The sequence below is a fragment of the Babylonia areolata genome, chromosome 18 (genome assembly GCF_041734735.1).
Source record: "Babylonia areolata isolate BAREFJ2019XMU chromosome 18, ASM4173473v1, whole genome shotgun sequence".
NCBI lineage: Eukaryota > Metazoa > Mollusca > Gastropoda > Neogastropoda > Buccinidae > Babylonia > Babylonia areolata.
The window spans coordinates 1,670,007-1,690,739 of NC_134893.1; the positions used below are offsets into that span (position 1 = coordinate 1,670,007).

At 46.9% G+C, this 20,733-nt stretch overlaps 1 protein-coding gene across 1 annotated transcript in view; it reads left to right on the plus strand.

Annotated features, from left to right (window-relative positions):
• Positions 1 to 12,578: 12,578 nt before the first annotated feature.
• Positions 12,579 to 20,733, plus strand: part of LOC143293126 (vitamin K-dependent gamma-carboxylase-like) — a 133,252-nt gene continuing 125,097 nt past the window's right edge. The window contains exon 1 of the mRNA XM_076604036.1: positions 12,579 to 12,699. The gene's annotated coding sequence lies outside the window, so the exon portion shown is untranslated. The remainder of the gene's footprint in view (positions 12,700 to 20,733) is intronic.

Consider the following 20,733-nt stretch of genomic DNA (forward strand, 5'->3'; position numbering starts at 1 on the left):
TGGGTTTCATCAGTACACTTCAATGACATCGGTGACAGATTTCTGAGAAACCTTCACCCAGAGCAGGGAACGACGGTAACGTCAAAACGACTACAAGCGTATTTTTTACTCGCTCTATTACGCGGTAGAAAATGTGAGGGGGATGGGGTCTATCGATTTTAACTCCAAACTATCGCTGTCTTGTGTGTTGTCCTGGGTTCGTTTGTTGGAAGAACCGAAGGAACCTTGTTTGAAAGGGGGCGGGGGTGGGAGGTGGGGGTGGATCACTGATTCGCGTTCATCTTCGTCAGCTGTTGGAATGTAGGGGGGGGGGGGGGGGTTGAATCTGATCCTTGACACTGAGGATACATTGGGGACATAGGTGACAGGGGGACATAGGGAACAGCGGGGACATAGGGAAAAGGGGGACATAGGGAACAGCGGGGACATAGGGGACAAGGGGACATAGGGAACAGCGGGGACATAGGGGACAGGGGGACATAGGGAACAGCGGGGACATAGGGAAAAGGGGGACATAGGGAACAGCGGGGACATAGGGGACAAGGGGACATAGCGAACTCGGGGACATAGGGGACAAGGGGACATAGGGAACAGCGGGGACAGGGGGACATAGGGAACAGCGGGGACATAGGGAAAAGGGGGACATAGGGAACAGCGGGGACATAGGGGACAAGGGGACATAGCGAACAGCGGGGACATAGGGGACAAGGGGACATAGGGAACAGCGGGGACATAGGGGACAAGGGGACATAGCGAACAGCGGGGACATAGGGGACAAGGGGACATAGGGAACAGCGGGGACAGGGGGACATAGGGAACAGCGGGGACATAGGGAAAAGGGGGACATAGGGAACAGCGGGGACATAGGGGACAAGGGGACATAGGGAACAGCGGGGAAATAGGGAACAGGGGGACATAAGGGAGAGGGGGGACATAGGGGACAGGGGGACATAGGGGACAGGGGGACATAGGGGACAGGGGGGACATAGGGAACATGGGGGACATAGGGGACAAGGGGACATAGGGGACAGGGGGGACATAGGGGACAGGGGGGACAGGGGGGGACATAGGGAACATGGGGGACATAGGGAACATGGGGGACATAGGGGACAGGGGGGACATAGGGAACATGGGGGACATAGGGGACAGGGGGGACATAGGGAACATGGGGGACATAGGGGACAGGGGGACATAGGGGACAGGGGGACATAGGGAACAGGGGGGACATAGGGGACAGGGGGGCATAGGGAACAGGGGGGACATAGGGGACAGGGGGATATAGGGAACAGGGGGCACATAGGGAACAGGGGGGACAAAGGGGACAGGGGGACATAGGGGACAGGGGGACATAGGGAACAGGGGGGACATAGGGGACAGGGGGATATAGGGAACAGGGGGCACATAGGGAACAGGGGGGACAAAGGGGACAGGGGGACATAGGGGACAGGGGGACATAGGGGACAGGGGGACAGGGGGACATAGGGAACAGGGGGGACATAGGGGACAGGGGGCACATAGGGAACAGGGGGGACATAGGGAATGGGGGGGGACATAGGGAATTGGGGGGACATAGGGAATGGGGGGGACATAGGGGACAACGGGGACAGGGGGACATAGGGGACAGCGGGGACAGGGGGACATAGGGGACAGCGGGGACAGGGGGACATAGGGGACAGCGGGGACAGAGCACAAATAAGTCCATCACTCAGACTCCAGCAGCGACTCGAGCTGACGGCCAAATATAAGATCTTTTCTTTAGGGTTGTGTGTACACACCAGGGAGTGCCCATGATCGATCCTCTGAACATAGGACTCGTTGACATGACTGAAGTGTGTCTCAGAGAGAAACCAATTGACAGTTAAATGCGCAGGTCTCATGGTTGTGTTTGTTGTCTGCCAACTTGCTTTAGTTATATCAGTAGCCGCCCCCGCCCCCTTCACTCCTGGGAAATAATGTGAACGTCTTTTTTTTATGTCAACTATTCCTATATGCGTGACTTTTTGAGGGAAATATATGCACGTCTTTTTATGGAAACTATATGCGCGACTTTCCATGGAAAATACATGTACGTATTTTCATGGGAAATAGATGTAGGTATGTAGGCAGAACTGGTGACTGAGGTATGTAGGTAGAACTGGTGATTGATTACTTCCCGAAGCAAGCGGTGACAACTTCAAGGTGCAAAGCGTGCCGGCTGGTCAATATACGCTACATCACATCTACCTTTTATTTTATCTAAAGTTGCGGATGCCAGAAACACGCATAACCCACACAGTAGTTAGGTCCACGAGGGATGCAGTACAGGTATACCATACAATCAAAATGCAGTGCTTTTTAACAAAGGGGTGGGGGGGGGGGGGCTATGAGCAATCGGGGGAGGGTGGGAGTGGAAACAATTTTAGCGCCAAGATAACAATATGCACCAGAAGAAAAAAAATCTACTTTTAAATATATCTCTAAACATACATACCAACACACGTGCGCACTCTTTGTTTGGCACAATGTGTGTTCCACTCTAAACAGATTGTGTGTGTCCTTTCACAGACAGTTTTTACCTCGTCAGCGGTCGGTCCAGACGTCTTCATGACATGGAAAAGTTCAAAGCTGCCTCTATCCGCAATCCGACCCAACTGCTGTCAGGAACAGGGAAACAACCCAAGGGGGGGGGGGGGGCGGGGGGGGGGGGGGGGGCAGCAAGAAAAAAAAGAAAAGAAACCTGGACCTTTCTGCTTTCCGAAGTGACGTCACAGAACACGCGGGGTGCGGTGGGTGGGTGGGGGGAGGGGGGGGTTTAGAGGGGCAGTCATCCCGCTGGAAAATTTTTTTTCTTCTTCTGTTTCTCCTCTCTCTCTCTCTCTCTCGCTGTCTGTGTGTGTGTGTGTGTGTGTGTTAGGATGGAGGAGGGATAGGTGGAGGACAGACTTGATTTCTCCTGTCGTTCAAAAGCCCAGACGTACGCGAGGGACCCGAGTTATTATCGAAGTGCCGGAAAAACGCGTGGGGTTCGCGTCTGCCCGCTTTTGTTTTCGTTTCGATTTCACTCTCCGTTTCATGTTTATGTTTTTAATCTGATGTTGACATTTTTGCACAGATTTCCTGGGGATTGACGGTGGTGGGGGTGGGGTGGGGTGGGGGGGGTGGTTGTCGAGTTTATTGTGGATTCAGGTTTTTCGTTAGTTTGTATTTTGTCTTCACTTTTCTTGTTGTCTCTGTTGTTTTAGGTTTTGTTGTTGTTTTTGTTGTTGTTGTTTCGGTTTGGTTTGGTTTGTTTGTTTTTGTTGTTGCTGTTGCTGATGTTTTTGGGTTTTTTGTTGACTTGCTTGTTTTTGTTGTTTCTATGTGTGTTTTGGGTGTTTTTTGTGGGTTTTTTTTTTTTTTACCTTGTTTTGTTTTTTCTCTTTTTTTTCTATCTCCCAGCCACCCGCCATCCCCACCCCACCCCCTCCCCTGACCCCCCTCCCCCCGTCTCAGCCACACACATACACACAGAGACAGAGAGAGACACAGAGAGAGGCTGCAGCCACAAGATGTATCACGACAGGTCAGTGGCCTGTGCATCCTACAACCACCCTCACTCCATCCCCTCCTCAGACCCCCCCCCTCCCCCCTGCCCCCTCCACTCCCCCCCCCACCCCCTCCCCCGCCCCCCAACCCCCCCCACACAATTCTTCTCCCCATCCCAGCACTTCGGCACTTTGCAGAATGTGTTTTTCTTCCCATTTCCATTCAAAGTTCTGGGGTTTTTCCCCTTCCAGTCCCTTTTTAATTAAGAGGTCTTAGTAAATCGTCGTCACTGTATATCTCTCCCCCCCCCCCCAGTCTCCCCCCCCCCCCCCCCCCCCACACACACACCTCTTCTCTCTCCTTCTCTTTACCATCTCCTAAACACCCCCCACCTCCACACCCCTACACACACACACACGCACACACACACACACACATGCACGCATATGCACATGCACATGCACACATATGCACCCGCACACTGTCTCGCACGTACACATGCACAAAAACTTTCATACACACACGCTCCTATGCATGCTTGTTTGCACACACACACACACACACACACACACACACACACACACACACACACACACACACACACACACACACACACGAGCAGAATATAGTCCCATCCCTTTCCACTCTAAATTTCTGTGGCCACTCAGCAGAATTTGTTCCGCCTTCGATTTAAAAACAGAACAGAAAAAAGAAGTTGCGCAATGTATATTGAGAGGCAGTCCTTGGTAAAGGCGTTTCCGTTCAACCAGATAAATAGATAGCCCAGAGAGAGACAGACAGAGAGAGAGACAGACAGACACAGACAGACAGACAGACAGACGTGAGACAGATAGACAGAGAGAGGTGCAGACAGACAGATATATAACGACAGACAGATACAAACAGACACAGACAGAGATAGATACAGATAGACAGTGAAAAATAGCCGGAGAGAGACAGACGGAGACAGAGACAGACAGACAGACAGAGAGACAGCGAGCTAGAGACAGAGAGACGGAGGCAGAAATAAAACGGAGAAAGGGAGAGAGACAGACAGACAGGCAGGCAGACAGGCAGAGAGACAAAGACAGACAGAGGCGGACACGCTGAGAGCGGAGACAGAGATACAGACAGACAGACACACACACACACACACACACACACACACACACACACACACACACACACACACACACACACACAGTGAGAGAGAAGGGTGGGGCAGACAGACAGAAACAGAGGGATTCCAGTCAGGACAAGCAGACACACAATATTCCCTTGGGTTGTAGCACCGAGCAAAGTTGTGTAACGAGTCGCCTGCACATTGCCACAGTGTGTGAATAAACATCCACACACACACAACAGTCCATCACCCCCTCACCCTCCTGCCAGTTGTCTCTACTCCCCAACCTACCCCACTCTACGTACACCCATACAAAGCCTTTAGGAACTCATCGGAATTGGTTTTCATGTCTTCGAAAACAGAGTTCTGGACTGGCAATAAGTCTTCGGTTTTGTGTCCTGAAAAGAAAATTACAGGAGAGAGAGAGAGAGAGAGAGAGAGAGAGAGAGAGAGAGAGAGAGAGATTACAGACAGGCAGACGGAGACAGAGAGACAGAGACAGACAGACAGACAGAGGGAGAGAGTGAGGATTTCTAATAAGGAGCGGCCTATTTTTCCAGCACATCCACAAAGACAGGTGGAATGCTGTGTGTGTGTGTGTGTGTGTGTGTGTGTGTGTGTGTGTGTGAGTATACATATATATATATATATATATATATATATATATATATATATATAAGCGTGTGTGTGTGCATATGACAGCGATTGTGCGTGTGAACGTGTGTGTGTGAGACAGGGTGCTCAGGGTACTGAAGGCATCCAACATTGTACGCGCAGCGTTAGCTCCCTTAGAGGTGCTTCCTGCAGCCTCAGAGGACGTCACAGTGAGTGCGTGGCCAGTGGCTGCCTTCCGTCGCTGCCACGGCTGTCTGGGTGCATGTCTGTCTGTCTGTATGTTTTCTCATTACCCATCCCCCTCCCACCCCCCACCCCCACCCCCGCAACACACAAAACCCAGCCACTGCATGTGTATTTTGCAGCACTGATACTCCGTCTGTCGTACAGTATATCAAAGGCCTTCTTTCCATCAATGAAAGCAGAAAGAGAGAGAGAGAGGGGGGTGGGTGGGGGGGGGAGGGTGTCGGGGGGGTGGGGGGAGGAAGGTGGAAGAGGGCCGGGGGATGGAGGGGAGCTCAGGTACTCCGGCACTGCACTCCGTAGAACGCGTTCCCTCTTGCGTTTCACGTCATGGAATAGAAAGTAGCGAAATAGTCCTTCCAATTTCGTCAGGACTCCATTAAAAAAAGATAACAAGAAGAAGAAGAAGCAAAAGTTGGAATCCGATTTTGATGCAGACTGGCTTACCGTGGGACCGTGACCAAAAAATCAATACAATACAATACAATACAATACAATACAATACAACAGTACACAATGCAACAGGTAACAGCAAAAGTCGAACTGGTGAAAAAGTGACAATATAAAAGAAGTAAACCGGGCAAACAACAACAACAACAACAACACATAAAAAGGCGGAAGATTTGCGAAACAGAATGACACACATCGGCGTATTAATTGAATAGAGGCAACACAAGCTGTTCTACAAAACGTGAGAACAGGACTAACGCACTAAGAGTACACAGAGAGTGACGAGAGGTGACCAACACTACATCACACCACCCGTCCACCCTGCACCAGGTGACCAACACTACATCACACCACCCGTCCACCCTGCACCAGGTGACCAACACTACATCACTGCATCCCGTCCACCCTGCACCAGGTGACCAACACTACATCACACCACCCGTCCACCCTGCACCAGGTGACCAACACTACATCACACCACCCGTCCACCCTGCACCAGGTGACCAACACTACATCACACCACCCGTCCACCCTGCACCAGGTGACCAACACTGCATCACACCACCCGTCCACCCTGCACCAGGTGACCAACACTGCATCACACCACCCGTCCACCCTGCACCAGGTGACCAACACTGCATCACACCACCCGTCCACCCTGCACCAGGTGACCAACACTACATCACAGCACCCGTCCACCCTGCACCAGGTGACCAACACTACATCACACCACCCGTCCACCCTGCACCAGGTGACCAACACTACATCACACCACCCGTCCACCCTGCACCAGGTGACCAACACTACATCACACCACCCGTCCACCCTGCACCAGGTGACCAACACTACATCACACCACCCGTCCACCCTGCACCAGGTGACCAACACTACATCACACCACCCGTCCACCCTGCACCAGGTGACCAACACTACATCACACCACCCGTCCACCCTGCACCAGGTGACCAACACTGCATCACACCACCCGTCCACCCTGCACCAGGTGACCAACACTACATCACACCACCCGTCCACCCTGCCCCAGGTGACCAACACTACATCACACCACCCGTCCACCCTGCACCAGGTGACCAACACTACATCACACCACCCGTCCACCCTGCACCAGGTGACCAACACTACATCACAGCATCCCGTCCACCCTGCACCAGGTGACCAACACTACATCACTGCATCCCGTCCACCCTGCACCAACCCCTTCCCCATACCATGCACACATAAAGGCAATGAAGGAACGTCAAAACATGTAACGGCCAATGAGGCTGACAGACAGAGATATACAGTGAGACAGACAGACAGACAGAGATATACAGTGAGACAGACAGACAGACAGACAGAGATATACAGTGAGACAGACAGAGAGACAGAGATATACAGTGAGACAGACAGACAGACAGACAGACAGACAGACAGAGATATACAGTGAGACAGACAGACAGACAGAGATATACAGTGAGACAGACAGAGAGACAGACAGACAGAGATATACAGTGAGACAGACAGACAGACAGAGATATACAGTGAGACAGACAGACAGACAGACAGACAGACAGAGTTATACAGTGAGACAGACAGACAGACAGAGATATACAGTGAGACAGACAGACAGACAGAGATATACAGTGAGACAGACAGACAGACAGACAGACAGAGATATACAGTGAGACAGACAGACAGACAGAGATATACAGTGAGACAGACAGACAGACAGACAGACAGACAGACAGACAGAGATATACAGTGAGACAGACAGACAGACAGACAGAGACATACAGTGAGACAGACAGACAGACAGACAGAGATATACAGTGAGACAGACAGACAGACAGACAGAGATATACAGTGAGACAGACAGACAGACAGAGATATACAGTGAGACAGACAGACAGACAGACAGACAGACAGAGACATACAGTGAGACAGACAGACAGACAGACAGAGATATACAGTGAGACAGACAGAGACATACAGTGAGACAGACAGACAGACAGAGATATACAGTGAGACAGACAGACAGACAGACAGACAGAGACATACAGTGAGACAGACAGACAGACAGAGATATACAGTGAGACAGACAGAGACATACAGTGAGACAGACAGACAGACAGAGATATACAGTGAGACAGACAGACAGACAGACAGACAGAGACATACAGTGAGACAGACAGACAGACAGAGATATACAGTGAGACAGACAGAGACATACAGTGAGACAGACAGAGACATACAGTGAGACAGACAGACAGACAGAGACATACAATGAGACAGACAGAGACATACAGTGAGACAGACAGAGACATACAGTGAGACAGACAGACAGACAGAGACATACAGTGAGACAGACAGAGACATACAGTGAGACAGACAGACAGACAGAGACATACAGTGAGACAGACAGACAGACAGAGACATACAGTGAGACAGACAGACAGAGACATACAATGAGACAGACAGAGACATACAGTGAGACAGACAGACAGACAGAGACATACAGTGAGACAGACAGACAGACAGACAGAGACATACAGTGAGACAGACAGAGACATACAGTGAGACAGACAGAGACATACAGTGAGACAGACAGACAGACAGAGACATACAGTGAGACAGACAGAGACATACAGTGAGACAGACAGACAGACAGAGACATACAGTGAGACAGACAGAGACATACAGTGAGACAGACAGACAGAGACATACAGTGAGACAGACAGACAGACAGAGACATACAGTGAGACAGACAGACAGACAGACAGACAGACAGAGACAGACAGACAGACAGACAGAGACATACAGTGAGACAGACAGACAGAGACATACAGTGAGACAGTGAGACAGACAGAGACATACAGTGAGACAGACAGACAGAGACATACAGTGAGACAGACAGACAGAGACGTACAGTGAGACAGAGACAGACAGACAGACAGAGACATACAGTGAGACAGACAGACAGAGACATACAGTGAGACAGTGAGACAGACAGACAGACAGAGACATACAGTGAGACAGACAGAGACATACAGTGAGACAGACAGAGACATACAGTGAGACAGACAGACAGACAGAGACATACAGTGAGACAGTGAGACAGACAGACAGAGACATACAGTGAGACAGACAGACAGAGACATACAGTGAGACAGTGAGACAGACAGACAGAGACATACAGTGAGACAGACAGACAGACAGAGACATACAGTGAGACAGACAGACAGACAGAGACATACAGTGAGACAGACAGACAGACAGAGACAGACAGACAGACAGAGACATACAGTGAGACAGACAGACAGACAGAGACATACAGTGAGACAGACAGACAGAGACATACAGTGAGACAGACAGACAGACAGACAGAGACATACAGTGAGACAGACAGACAGAGACATACAGTGAGACAGACAGACAGACAGACAGAGACATACAGTGAGACAGACAGACAGAGACATACAGTGAGACAGACAGACAGAGACATACAGTGAGACAGTGAGACAGACAGACAGAGACATACAGTGAGACAGACAGACAGAGACATACAGTGAGACAGTGAGACAGACAGACAGACAGAGACATACAGTGAGACAGACAGACAGAGACATACAGTGAGACAGACAGACAGAGACATACAGTGAGACAGTGAGACAGACAGACAGACAGACAGAGACATACAGTGAGACAGACAGACAGAGACATACAGTGAGACAGACAGACAGACAGACAGAGACGTACAGTGAGACAGACAGACAGAGACGTACAGTGAGACAGACAGACAGAGACATACAATGAGACAGACAGAGACATACAGTGAGACAGACAGACAGAGACATACAATGAGACAGACAGAGACATACAGTGAGACAGACAGACAGAGACATACAATGAGACAGACAGAGACATACAGTGAGACAGACAGACAGAGACATACAATGAGACAGACAGACAGAGACGTACAGTGAGACAGACAGACAGAGACATACAATGAGACAGACAGAGACATACAGTGAGACAGACAGACAGAGACATACAATGAGACAGACAGACAGAGACGTACAGTGAGACAGACAGACAGAGACATACAGTGAGACAGACAGACAGAGACATACAATGAGACAGACAGAGACATACAGTGAGACAGACAGACAGAGACATACAGTGAGACAGACAGACAGAGACATACAATGAGACAGACAGAGACATACAGTGAGACAGACAGACAGAGACATACAATGAGACAGACAGACAGAGACGTACAGTGAGACAGACAGACAGAGACATACAGTGAGACAGACAGACAGAGACGTACAGTGAGACAGACAGACAGAGACATACAATGAGACAGACAGAGACATACAGTGAGACAGACAGACAGAGACATACAGTGAGACAGACAGACAGAGACATACAATGAGACAGACAGAGACGTACAGTGAGACAGACAGACAGAGACATACAATGAGACAGACAGACAGAGACATACAGTGAGACAGACAGACAGAGACGTACAGTGAGACAGACAGACAGAGACATACAATGAGACAGACAGAGACATACAGTGAGACAGACAGACAGAGACATACAGTGAGACAGACAGACAGAGACATACAATGAGACAGACAGAGACATACAGTGAGACAGACAGACAGAGACGTACAGTGAGACAGACAGACAGAGACATACAGTGAGACAGACAGACAGAGACGTACAGTGAGACAGACAGACAGAGACATACAATGAGACAGAAAGAGACATACAGTGAGACAGACAGACAGAGACATACAGTGAGACAGACAGACAGAGACATACAATGAGACAGACAGAGACATACAGTGAGACAGACAGACAGAGACGTACAGTGAGACAGACAGACAGAGACATACAATGAGACAGACAGAGACATACAGTGAGACAGACAGACAGACAGAGTTATACAGTGAGACAGACAGACAGACAGACAGACAGAGACATACAGTGAGACAGACAGAGACATACAGTGAGACAGACAGACAGAGACATACAGTGAGACAGACAGACAGAGACATACAATGAGACAGACAGAGACGTACAGTGAGACAGACAGACAGAGACATACAATGAGACAGACAGACAGAGACATACAGTGAGACAGACAGACAGAGACGTACAGTGAGACAGACAGACAGAGACATACAATGAGACAGACAGAGACATACAGTGAGACAGACAGACAGAGACATACAGTGAGACAGACAGACAGAGACATACAATGAGACAGACAGAGACATACAGTGAGACAGACAGACAGAGACGTACAGTGAGACAGACAGACAGAGACGTACAGTGAGACAGACAGACAGAGACATACAATGAGACAGACAGAGACATACAGTGAGACAGACAGACAGAGACATACAGTGAGACAGACAGACAGAGACATACAATGAGACAGACAGAGACATACAGTGAGACAGACAGACAGAGACGTACAGTGAGACAGACAGACAGAGACATACAATGAGACAGACAGAGACATACAGTGAGACAGACAGACAGACAGAGTTATACAGTGAGACAGACAGACAGACAGACAGACAGAGACATACAGTGAGACAGACAGAGACATACAGTGAGACAGACAGAGACATACAGTGAGACAGACAGACAGACAGAGACATACAGTGAGACAGTGAGACAGACAGACAGACAGAGACATACAGTGAGACAGACAGACAGAGACATACAGTGAGACAGACAGACAGACAGATACAGACAGACAGACAGACAGAGACATACAGTGAGACAGACAGACAGAGACGTACAGTGAGACAGACAGAGACAGACAGACAGAGACATACAGTGAGACAGAGACAGACAGACAGACTGACCAATACGAACCATCCACGGAGACAGGCAGAACAGTCAGGGACAGGGGGCGGGGGGCGGGGGGCGGGGATGAAGGGGCGTGGAGTAGAAGAGTCAGGTGGAACTTCATTTCCCATTGGTATTTCACACACACACACACACACACACACACACGGCACATAATGGAATCAGTGAAACCGGCTATCGTAGAGCCCGTTAGATTTTTCTGCATGAACATTTTTTGCCGGACAGCTGATGAAAATGTAGAGTTCTCGAAGTTCCCGGCTGTGTGTGTGTGTGTGTGTGTGTGTGTGTGTGTGTGTGTGTTCATGTATGTTGCATACTCTGAACGAAATGGCCTCTACATCTGTCCGACCCAATCTCCCACTCCTTCACGCCCCCTCCGTCCCCCCCCCCCCCCCTTCCCTCCTCCTCCCCCCAACGCCTCCCCCCCCCCCCCTTGCCCCTCCAACCCTCCTTGTTTATCTGATAGCTATCTGACTGTCCTGACTGCTTTTTGGGGGGTCGAAAACAAGTTTTGTCTTATCACAAAGAGTAACAACGGCTTCACGTAATGAAACACACGACTCCCACACTACGAAGGAGGACCAGCAGTTGTCTGGAACTTTCAGCCTACGAATTCCGAGAGAACACAAGCCCCATCGCGGCAACTAACTCCTGTGTGTGACTTCGAGCGCGCGAGATCAATCAGTGCGCGCGCGTGCCTCGTGCCAAGCATGCGCACTGCCGGCTGCTTGCTCGCGATGCTGGAACAGTTGAGAGACGAATGTGGAAGAATGATGTGGTAGGCAGTCTATCAAGTTTCCTCAACAGTGCGCAGAAGGGTCGGCCCTTCACTCTGAGTGATCTAATTCAACAGTGCGTGGTTCGAATCTGAGGTGAGTGCATTCGTTTGGTGATGTTCGTTGGTTGTTTTCGTTGAGAGCTGGACTCGTTTTCGTCGGGGAATGTTTTCGTTTTGACAGGAAGTGAAGGTGGAATTGTGTCGTCTGCTTCTATTCGAGTTTGCTTGACCAACACTGAAGTATGCGAGTTGTTTTATGAAGTGGAGATTTGTTCTCACGGCGCGTAAATTATGGTCGTATGCCTGTGTGTGTTCGGTGTGTTTGGAAGCAGTAAATTTACTCACGTCTGGTATTGAGTATTTTCCTTACTTTTATTTGAAGCCACGTGTGTGTGTGTGTGTGTGTGTGTGAGAGAGAGAGAGAGAGAGAGAGAGAGAGAGAGAGAGCATTTATCATTTTCGCATCCTGTTACTTTGGTCAACAGAAAGAGAAAGAAAAAATGTGTATCATTATTTTGTTCGTGTATTGTGTGTGTGTGTGTGTGTGTGTGTGAGCGCGAGCGCGCGTGCGTGCATGTCAGTGTGTGCATGTGTGTGTGTGTGTGTGTGTGTGTGTGTGCTCTCTTCTTCTTAGCATCATAATTCTGAGATCAACATAAAAAAGTATGTAATTATATGAAAATTAAAAGTTTAGTAAATGAGATTCAGTTGGTAACACCAGCTGTTGCAAAAGTTTTACCATTGTTATCATACACAGTGTGTGTTTGTGTGTGTGTGTGTGTGTGTGTGTGTGTGTGTGTGTGTGTGTGTGTGTGTATATGTGTGTGTGTGTGTGTGTGTGTGTGTGTGTGTGCAGAGAAAAAACAAAGAAGAAATTAAACATGTGTACTGTAAGATGAAAATGATCTTTCACAACTGATTGTGTATAAGGAAATTGGATTGTTTCAACTATTTTCTCAGAGTATTACCTGGTTTGGTTAGAAAGATGTGCAAAGTAGGCATCAAAAGAAAATACATGAATCCAAATCAAACGGTCATTTCTTTGTTCATTGACTCACTTTAGTGAAATATTTGCAGAAAATTCACCCTTGAATCTATAGATATACATATTGAACATCAAAATGTGCTTTGGTACTTTCTGTGAAGAAAGTGTGTTATCTGAAACATGAGTTATGATAGGGTGAGTGTTCATATTCAACACATGGTCACATGAAACATGAGTTTTGATAGGGTGAGTGTTCATTTTCAACACATGATCACATGAAACATGAGTTTTGATAGGGTGAGTGTTCATCTTCAACACATGATCACATGATACATGAGTTTTGATAGGGTGAGTGTTCATATTCAACACATGATCACATGAAACATGAGTTTTGATAGGGTGAGTGTTCATATTCAACACATGGTCACATGAAACATGAGTTTTGATAGGGTGAGTGTTCATTTTCAACACATGATCACATGAAACATGAGTTTTGATAGGGTGAGTGTTCATATTCAACACATGGTCACATGAAACATGAGTTTTGATAGGGTGAGTGTTCATCTTCAACACATGGTCACACAAAGAAGGTAGAAGTGTAATCACAAATAGACATTACTTAAAAATAACGGCCCCACAGTGTTTACCTACTCCCTCCAGAAGGGTTGTGGCCTAACAAACAAGACAACATTGTATGATATTGTATAACATAGCCTCTCTCTCTGATAGTGAACAATATTGTATAACATAGCCTCTCTCTCTGATAGTGAACAATATTGTATAACATAGCCTCTCTCTCTGATAGTGAACAATATTGTATAACATACCCTCTCTCTCTGATAGTGAACAATATTGTATAACATACCCTCTCTCTCTGATAGTGAACAATATTGTATCACATACCCTCTCTCTCTGATAGTGAACAGGAATATTAGTAAACACAAGGATGCACTATGCCTCAGATCCATAACAAAGATGATCTGAACATTTAACTTTATTTGGCGTAAACAAAGGATACTTTGATTACAAGTGACAAATTCTGTTTTAAGAATTTTATTCAGAACAATCTCACACAAAAACATATTGGTGAAGAAATCAAAATCACTGGATCCATGACCACAGTTTGAACTGTAGATATCTTATCATGTTTATTTAAATATAAAGTTTATCTCGTTGAACATATTTAAGAATTTATTAAAGTGAAGTGTAAAGGTGCAGCAGTTGAAAACAACAAATTTATCAATAACCAATCAGCAAGAGGCATGTGAAGATTGTAGATCAGATTAGAAATAAATCTCTCATGTACAAGAACTCTCTTTTTATTCTGAAACATCTTGTACTTAATACAAAGATATGTTGACTGTCTTGAGCTGTAAGAACTAGAAAAGGCATGTGTTAATCTGGACTTGTACTGCTGATGTAGTGATTCATCATACTGTCATACAATTACAGCAGCAACAATAAAGATAACAACAACAACATCAAAACACGAAGGAAACAAAGTTGACACTTATGCTGCAAAAACAAACAAACACACAAAAAAACCCAACAAAACTTATTAATCATTTTAATGGAGTGCATGTGAATATTTTCTTGAACAATTAGCTGTTATATGTTGACAAACAAAGGGTTAATTCATATATATATATATATATATATATAGAGAGAGAGAGAGAGAGAGAGAGAGAGAGAGAGAGAGAGAGAGAACGCAAGAATTTTTATGTAAGGTCACCACCCTGCATACATTTTGGGTGCACATGTTGTACACACATCTTAACTAAAATAAAATAGGAAGAATGAAACAATCCACTTAATGAGAGAGAGAAAAAGAGACAGAGACATGTGTGAGTGTGTATACATATTTGTGTGTGTGTTTGTGTGTATGTGCGTGCATGTGGGCATGTGAGTGTTTGTGTGTGTGTGTGTGTGTGTGTGTGTGTGTGTGTGTGTGTGTTTAATGTTTATTGTGAAGCACTTTGAGCTCCTTCTAATGGAGGGGGTGGGGGGTGGGAAATATATATATATGCATTCTTATGAATTCAAATGGACTCATGCATTCATACACAAAAATGCACACGCACAAGCTTGTTTTTACAAACACACACACACACACATGAATATACTCTCTCTCTCTCTCTCTCTCTCTCTCTCTCTCTCTCTCTCAATTGGCACTGTAAAATGGAAAGCACTGAGAAATATAGATGGTTTTATAGTTTTAAAAGTATATTTCAAACAGAAAAATATATCACAGTCGTGACAAACAAGTGGCACCGAACAAGTCTCGCCAGATTTAGAACGAGAACGATTGGTTTGAATGCTTATGAAAAGTGGTTTCAGACTGAGCCCTCGTTACTCTCCCCTTGTCCGATGTGCGGTCATTCAAGGGAGGATGAGTTACATTTTTTGTTTAGTTGTAAAGCTTATGATGATATTCAAGAAAAATGTGTTGTATTTAAAACAAATTCAGCAAAGAATGAAGATATTTTTGGAGTACTTAATTTAAATCAGGAAACTTCACTACAGTCACTTGCAAAATATATTGCAGAAGCGAATAACATGCGACGAAAAAAAACTCAGCAATAATAAAATAGTATCAGGTGTTGCTCATTGTGAAAAGTGAAATCTGTGTTGTCACACTCATATGGAAAATATTTATGTTATACATTTATATATGTTTTTGTTTTTATTTCTCACTACATGCCATTACTTTGAATGGATGGTCGAACTGCACTTTGTTGCACAGATTGATTGATTTCGTTTTGGTTTTGGTTTTCATCAATATTATTACTATTGATGCATGTTGTTATTTGTATTATGAACCCCCATGTCATTAGGGCTGTAAAGCTATTGACATTAAAGTGTTCAGTGTTCAGTGTTCTCTCCCTCTCTCTCTGTACCTCTCTCTGTGTCTCCCCCCTCTCTCTCCCTCTCTCACAACATGCTGTCTCTTGATATGTCTTCACTTAAACTTTCTATTTAAAATCATTTATACAGTATGGAAATCAGTTTATCAATGATCAAGTTGCAAAACAATGGTTAGAATGATTAGATATATTAACATTTATAAATTATAGTCATATCTGTTTGAAAGTGAATTCTCTGTAACTAGTTTTTGAATGTTAATTTTGACAATCAATGAATGATCCTTTGTTTTTGAACAAAGAATGATTTGATGTTTAAAAATAGCTGAGTCGTTTTAATCATTTGATTCTTTCTGTGGGTGTGTTATGTCTGTGTTTGTCCCCACTACCCCATCTCAGTATCTCTGTCTCTCCCCACTACCACGTCTCAATATCTCTGTCTCTCCCCACTACCCCATCTCAATATCTCTGTCTCTCCCCACTACCACGTCTCAATATCTCTGTCTCTCCCCACTACCCCATCTCAGTATATCTGTCTGTCTCTCCCCACTACCCCATCTCAGTATCTCTGTCTCTCCCCACTACCCCATCTCAATATCTCTGTCTCTCCCCACTACCCCATCTCAATATCTCTGTCTCTCCCCACTACCCCATCTCAATATCTCTGTCTCTCCCCACTACCCCATCTCAGTATATCTGTCTGTCTCTCCCCACTACCCCATCTCAATATCTCTGTCTCTCCCCACTACCCCATCTCAGTATCTCTGTCTGTCTCTCCCCACTACCCCATCTCAATATCTCTGTCTCTCCCCACTACCCCATCTCAATATCTCTGTCTCTCCCCACTACCCCATCTCAGTATCTCTGTCTCTCCCCACTACCCCATCTCAATATCTCTGTCTCTCCCCACTACCCCATCTCAGTATCTCTGTCTCTCCCCACTACCCCATCTCATTATCTCTGTCTCTCCCCACTACCCCATCTCAATATCTCTGTATCTGTCTCTCCCCACTACCCCATCTCAATATCTCTGTCTCTCCCCACTACCCCATCTCAATATCTCTGTCTGTCTCTCCCCACTACCCCATCTCAATATCTCTGTCTCTCCCCACTACCCCATCTCATTATCTCTGTCTGTCTCTCCCCACTACCCCATCTCATTATCTCTGTCTGTCTCTCCCCACTACCCCATCTCAATATCTCTGTCTGTCTCTCCCCACTACCCCATCTCATTATCTCTGTCTGTCTCTCCCCACTACCCCATCTCATTATCTCTGTCTGTCTCTCCCCACTACCCCATCTCATTATCTCTGTCTGTCTCTCCCCACTACCCCATCTCAATATCTCTGTCTCTCCCCATTACCCCATCTCATTATCTCTGTCTGTCTCTCCCCACTACCCCATCTCATTATCTCTGTCTGTCTCTCCCCACTACCCCATCTCATTATCTCTGTCTGTCTCTCCCCACTACCCCATCTCAATATCTCTGTCTCTCCCCACTACCCCATCTCATTATCTCTGTCTCTCCCCACTACCCCATCTCAATATCTCTGTCTCTCCCCACTACCCCATCTCAATATCTCTGTCTGTCTCTCCCCACTACCCCATCTCAATATCTCTGTCTGTCTCTCCCCACTACCCCATCTCATTATCTCTGTCTCTCCCCACTACCCCATCTCAATATCTCTGTCTGTCTCTCCCCACTACCCCATCTCATTATCTCTGTCTCTCCCCACTACCCCATCTCAGTATATCTGTCTCTCCCCACTACCCCATCTCAATATCTCTGTCTGTCTCTCCCCACTACCCCATCTCAATATCTCTGTCTCTCCCCACTACCCCATCTCATTATCTCTGTCTCTCCCCACTACCCCATCTCAATATCTCTGTCTCTCCCCACTACCCCATCTCAATATCTCTGTCTCTCCCCACTACCCCATCTCAATATCTCTGTCTGTCTCTCCCCACTACCCCATCTCAATATCTCTGTCTCTCCCCACTACCCCATCTCAATATCTCTGTCTGTCTCTCCCCACTACCCCATCTCAATATCTCTGTATCTGTCTCTCCCCACTACCCCATCTCATTATCTCTGTCTCTCCCCACTACCCCATCTCAATATCTCTGTCTGTCTCTCCCCACTACCCCATCTCAATATCTCTGTCTCTCCCCACTACCCCATCTCAATATCTCTGTCTCTCCCCACTACCCCATCTCAATATCTCTGTATCTGTCTCTCCCCACTACCCCATCTCAATATCTCTGTATCTGTCTCTCCCCACTACCCCATCTCAATATCTCTGTCTGTCTCTCCCCACTACCCCATCTCATTATCTCTGTCTCTCCCCACTACCCCATCTCAATATCTCTGTCTCTCCCCACTACCCCATCTCAATATCTCTGTCTGTCTCTCCCCACTACCCCATCTCAATATCTCTGTCTCTCCCCACTACCCCATCTCAATATCTCTGTCTGTCTCTCCCCACTACCCCATCTCATTATCTTTGTCTCTCCCCACTACCCCATCTCAATATCTCTGTCTGTCTCTCCCCACTACCCCATCTCAATATCTCTGTCTGTCTCTCCCCACTACCCCATCACATTATCTCTGTCTCTCCCCACTACCCCATCTCAATATCTCTGTCTCTCCCCACTACCCCATCTCAATATCTCTGTCTGTCTCTCCCCACTACCCCATCTCAATATCTCTGTCTCTCCCCACTACCCCATCTCAATATCTCTGTCTGTCTCTCCCCACTACCCCATCTCATTATCTCTGTCTCTCCCCACTACCCCATCTCAATATCTCTGTCTGTCTCTCCCCACTACCCCATCTCAATATCTCTGTCTGTCTCTCCCCACTACCCCATCTCATTATCTCTGTCTCTCCCCACTACCCCATCTCAATATCTCTGTCTGTCTCTCCCCACTACCCCATCTCAATATCTCTGTCTCTCCCCACTACCCCATCTCAATATCTCTGTCTCTCCCCACTACCCCATCACAATATCTCTGTCTCTCCCCACTACCCCATCTCAATATCTCTGTCTGTCTCTCCCCACTACCCCATCTCAATATCTCTGTCTCTCCCCACTACCCCATCTCAATATCTCTGTCTCTCCCCACTACCCCATCTCAATATCTCTGTCTCTCCCCACTACCCCATCTCAATATCTCTGTCTCTCCCCACTACCCCATCTCAGTATCTCTGTCTCTCCCCACTACCCCATCTCAATATCTCTGTCTGTCTCTCCCCACTACCCCATCTCAATATCTCTGTCTCTCCCCACTACCCCATCTCAATATCTCTGTCTCTCCCCACTACCCCATCTCAATATCTCTGTCTCTCCCCACTACCCCATCTCAATATCTCTGTCTGTCTCTCCCCACTACCCCATCTCAATATCTCTGTCTGTCTCTCCCCACTACCCCATCTCAATATCTCTGTCTCTCCCCACTACCCCATCTCAATATCTCTGTCTGTCTCTCCCCACTACCCCATCTCAATATCTCTGTCTCTCCCCACTACCCCATCTCAATATCTCTGTCTCTCCCCACTACCCCATCTCAATATCTCTGTCTCTGTATCTTTCTCTGCATCTCTCCTTGTTTCTGCTGTCTTTGAAGTCTAAATCCTCATCTTCCCCCGTTTTGCATTTTTAAACGTCTGAATAACCATCGTCTTTGTGTGTGTGAGTGTTTTTTTGTTTTGTTTTTTTGTTTTGTTTTGTTTTTGACGATTGGAAGAATTGTTTGTACTTGCGCTATATCTGACCTTTTATTGATTTATTTTTTGGTTTGATTTCAGTGACTTCACTGTTGTTTATGGTCAACGACAGACATTGTTTTGTTCTTCCCAGGTATAATCTCCTAAATTACAAATCAGTTTTCCCGCTGTTGTTGTTTTTCACCTCTTTTCTTTCACCAATGCACATGGAGTTTTCAGTGGTTCTGATGTAGCGTGTCTTGGTCAAGTCAATCATGGTGGAACTCAGCCCTATCCAGATCGGTTTTTGTGTTGGGTTTACTTCCCTCATGTGGCAGGCAGTACTGGGTTATATCAGGGAACATCCTTCAGGGAAAAGGGCAGGGAGAGAGGCAGTACTGGGTTATATCAGGGAACATCCTTCAGGGAAAAGGGCAGGGAGACAGGCAGTACTGGGTTGTATCATGGAACATCAGGGAACAGGGCAGGGAGAGAGGCAGTACTGGGTTGTATCAGGGAACATCCTTCAGGGAACAGGGCAGGGAGACAGGCAGTACTGGGTTGTATCAGGGAACA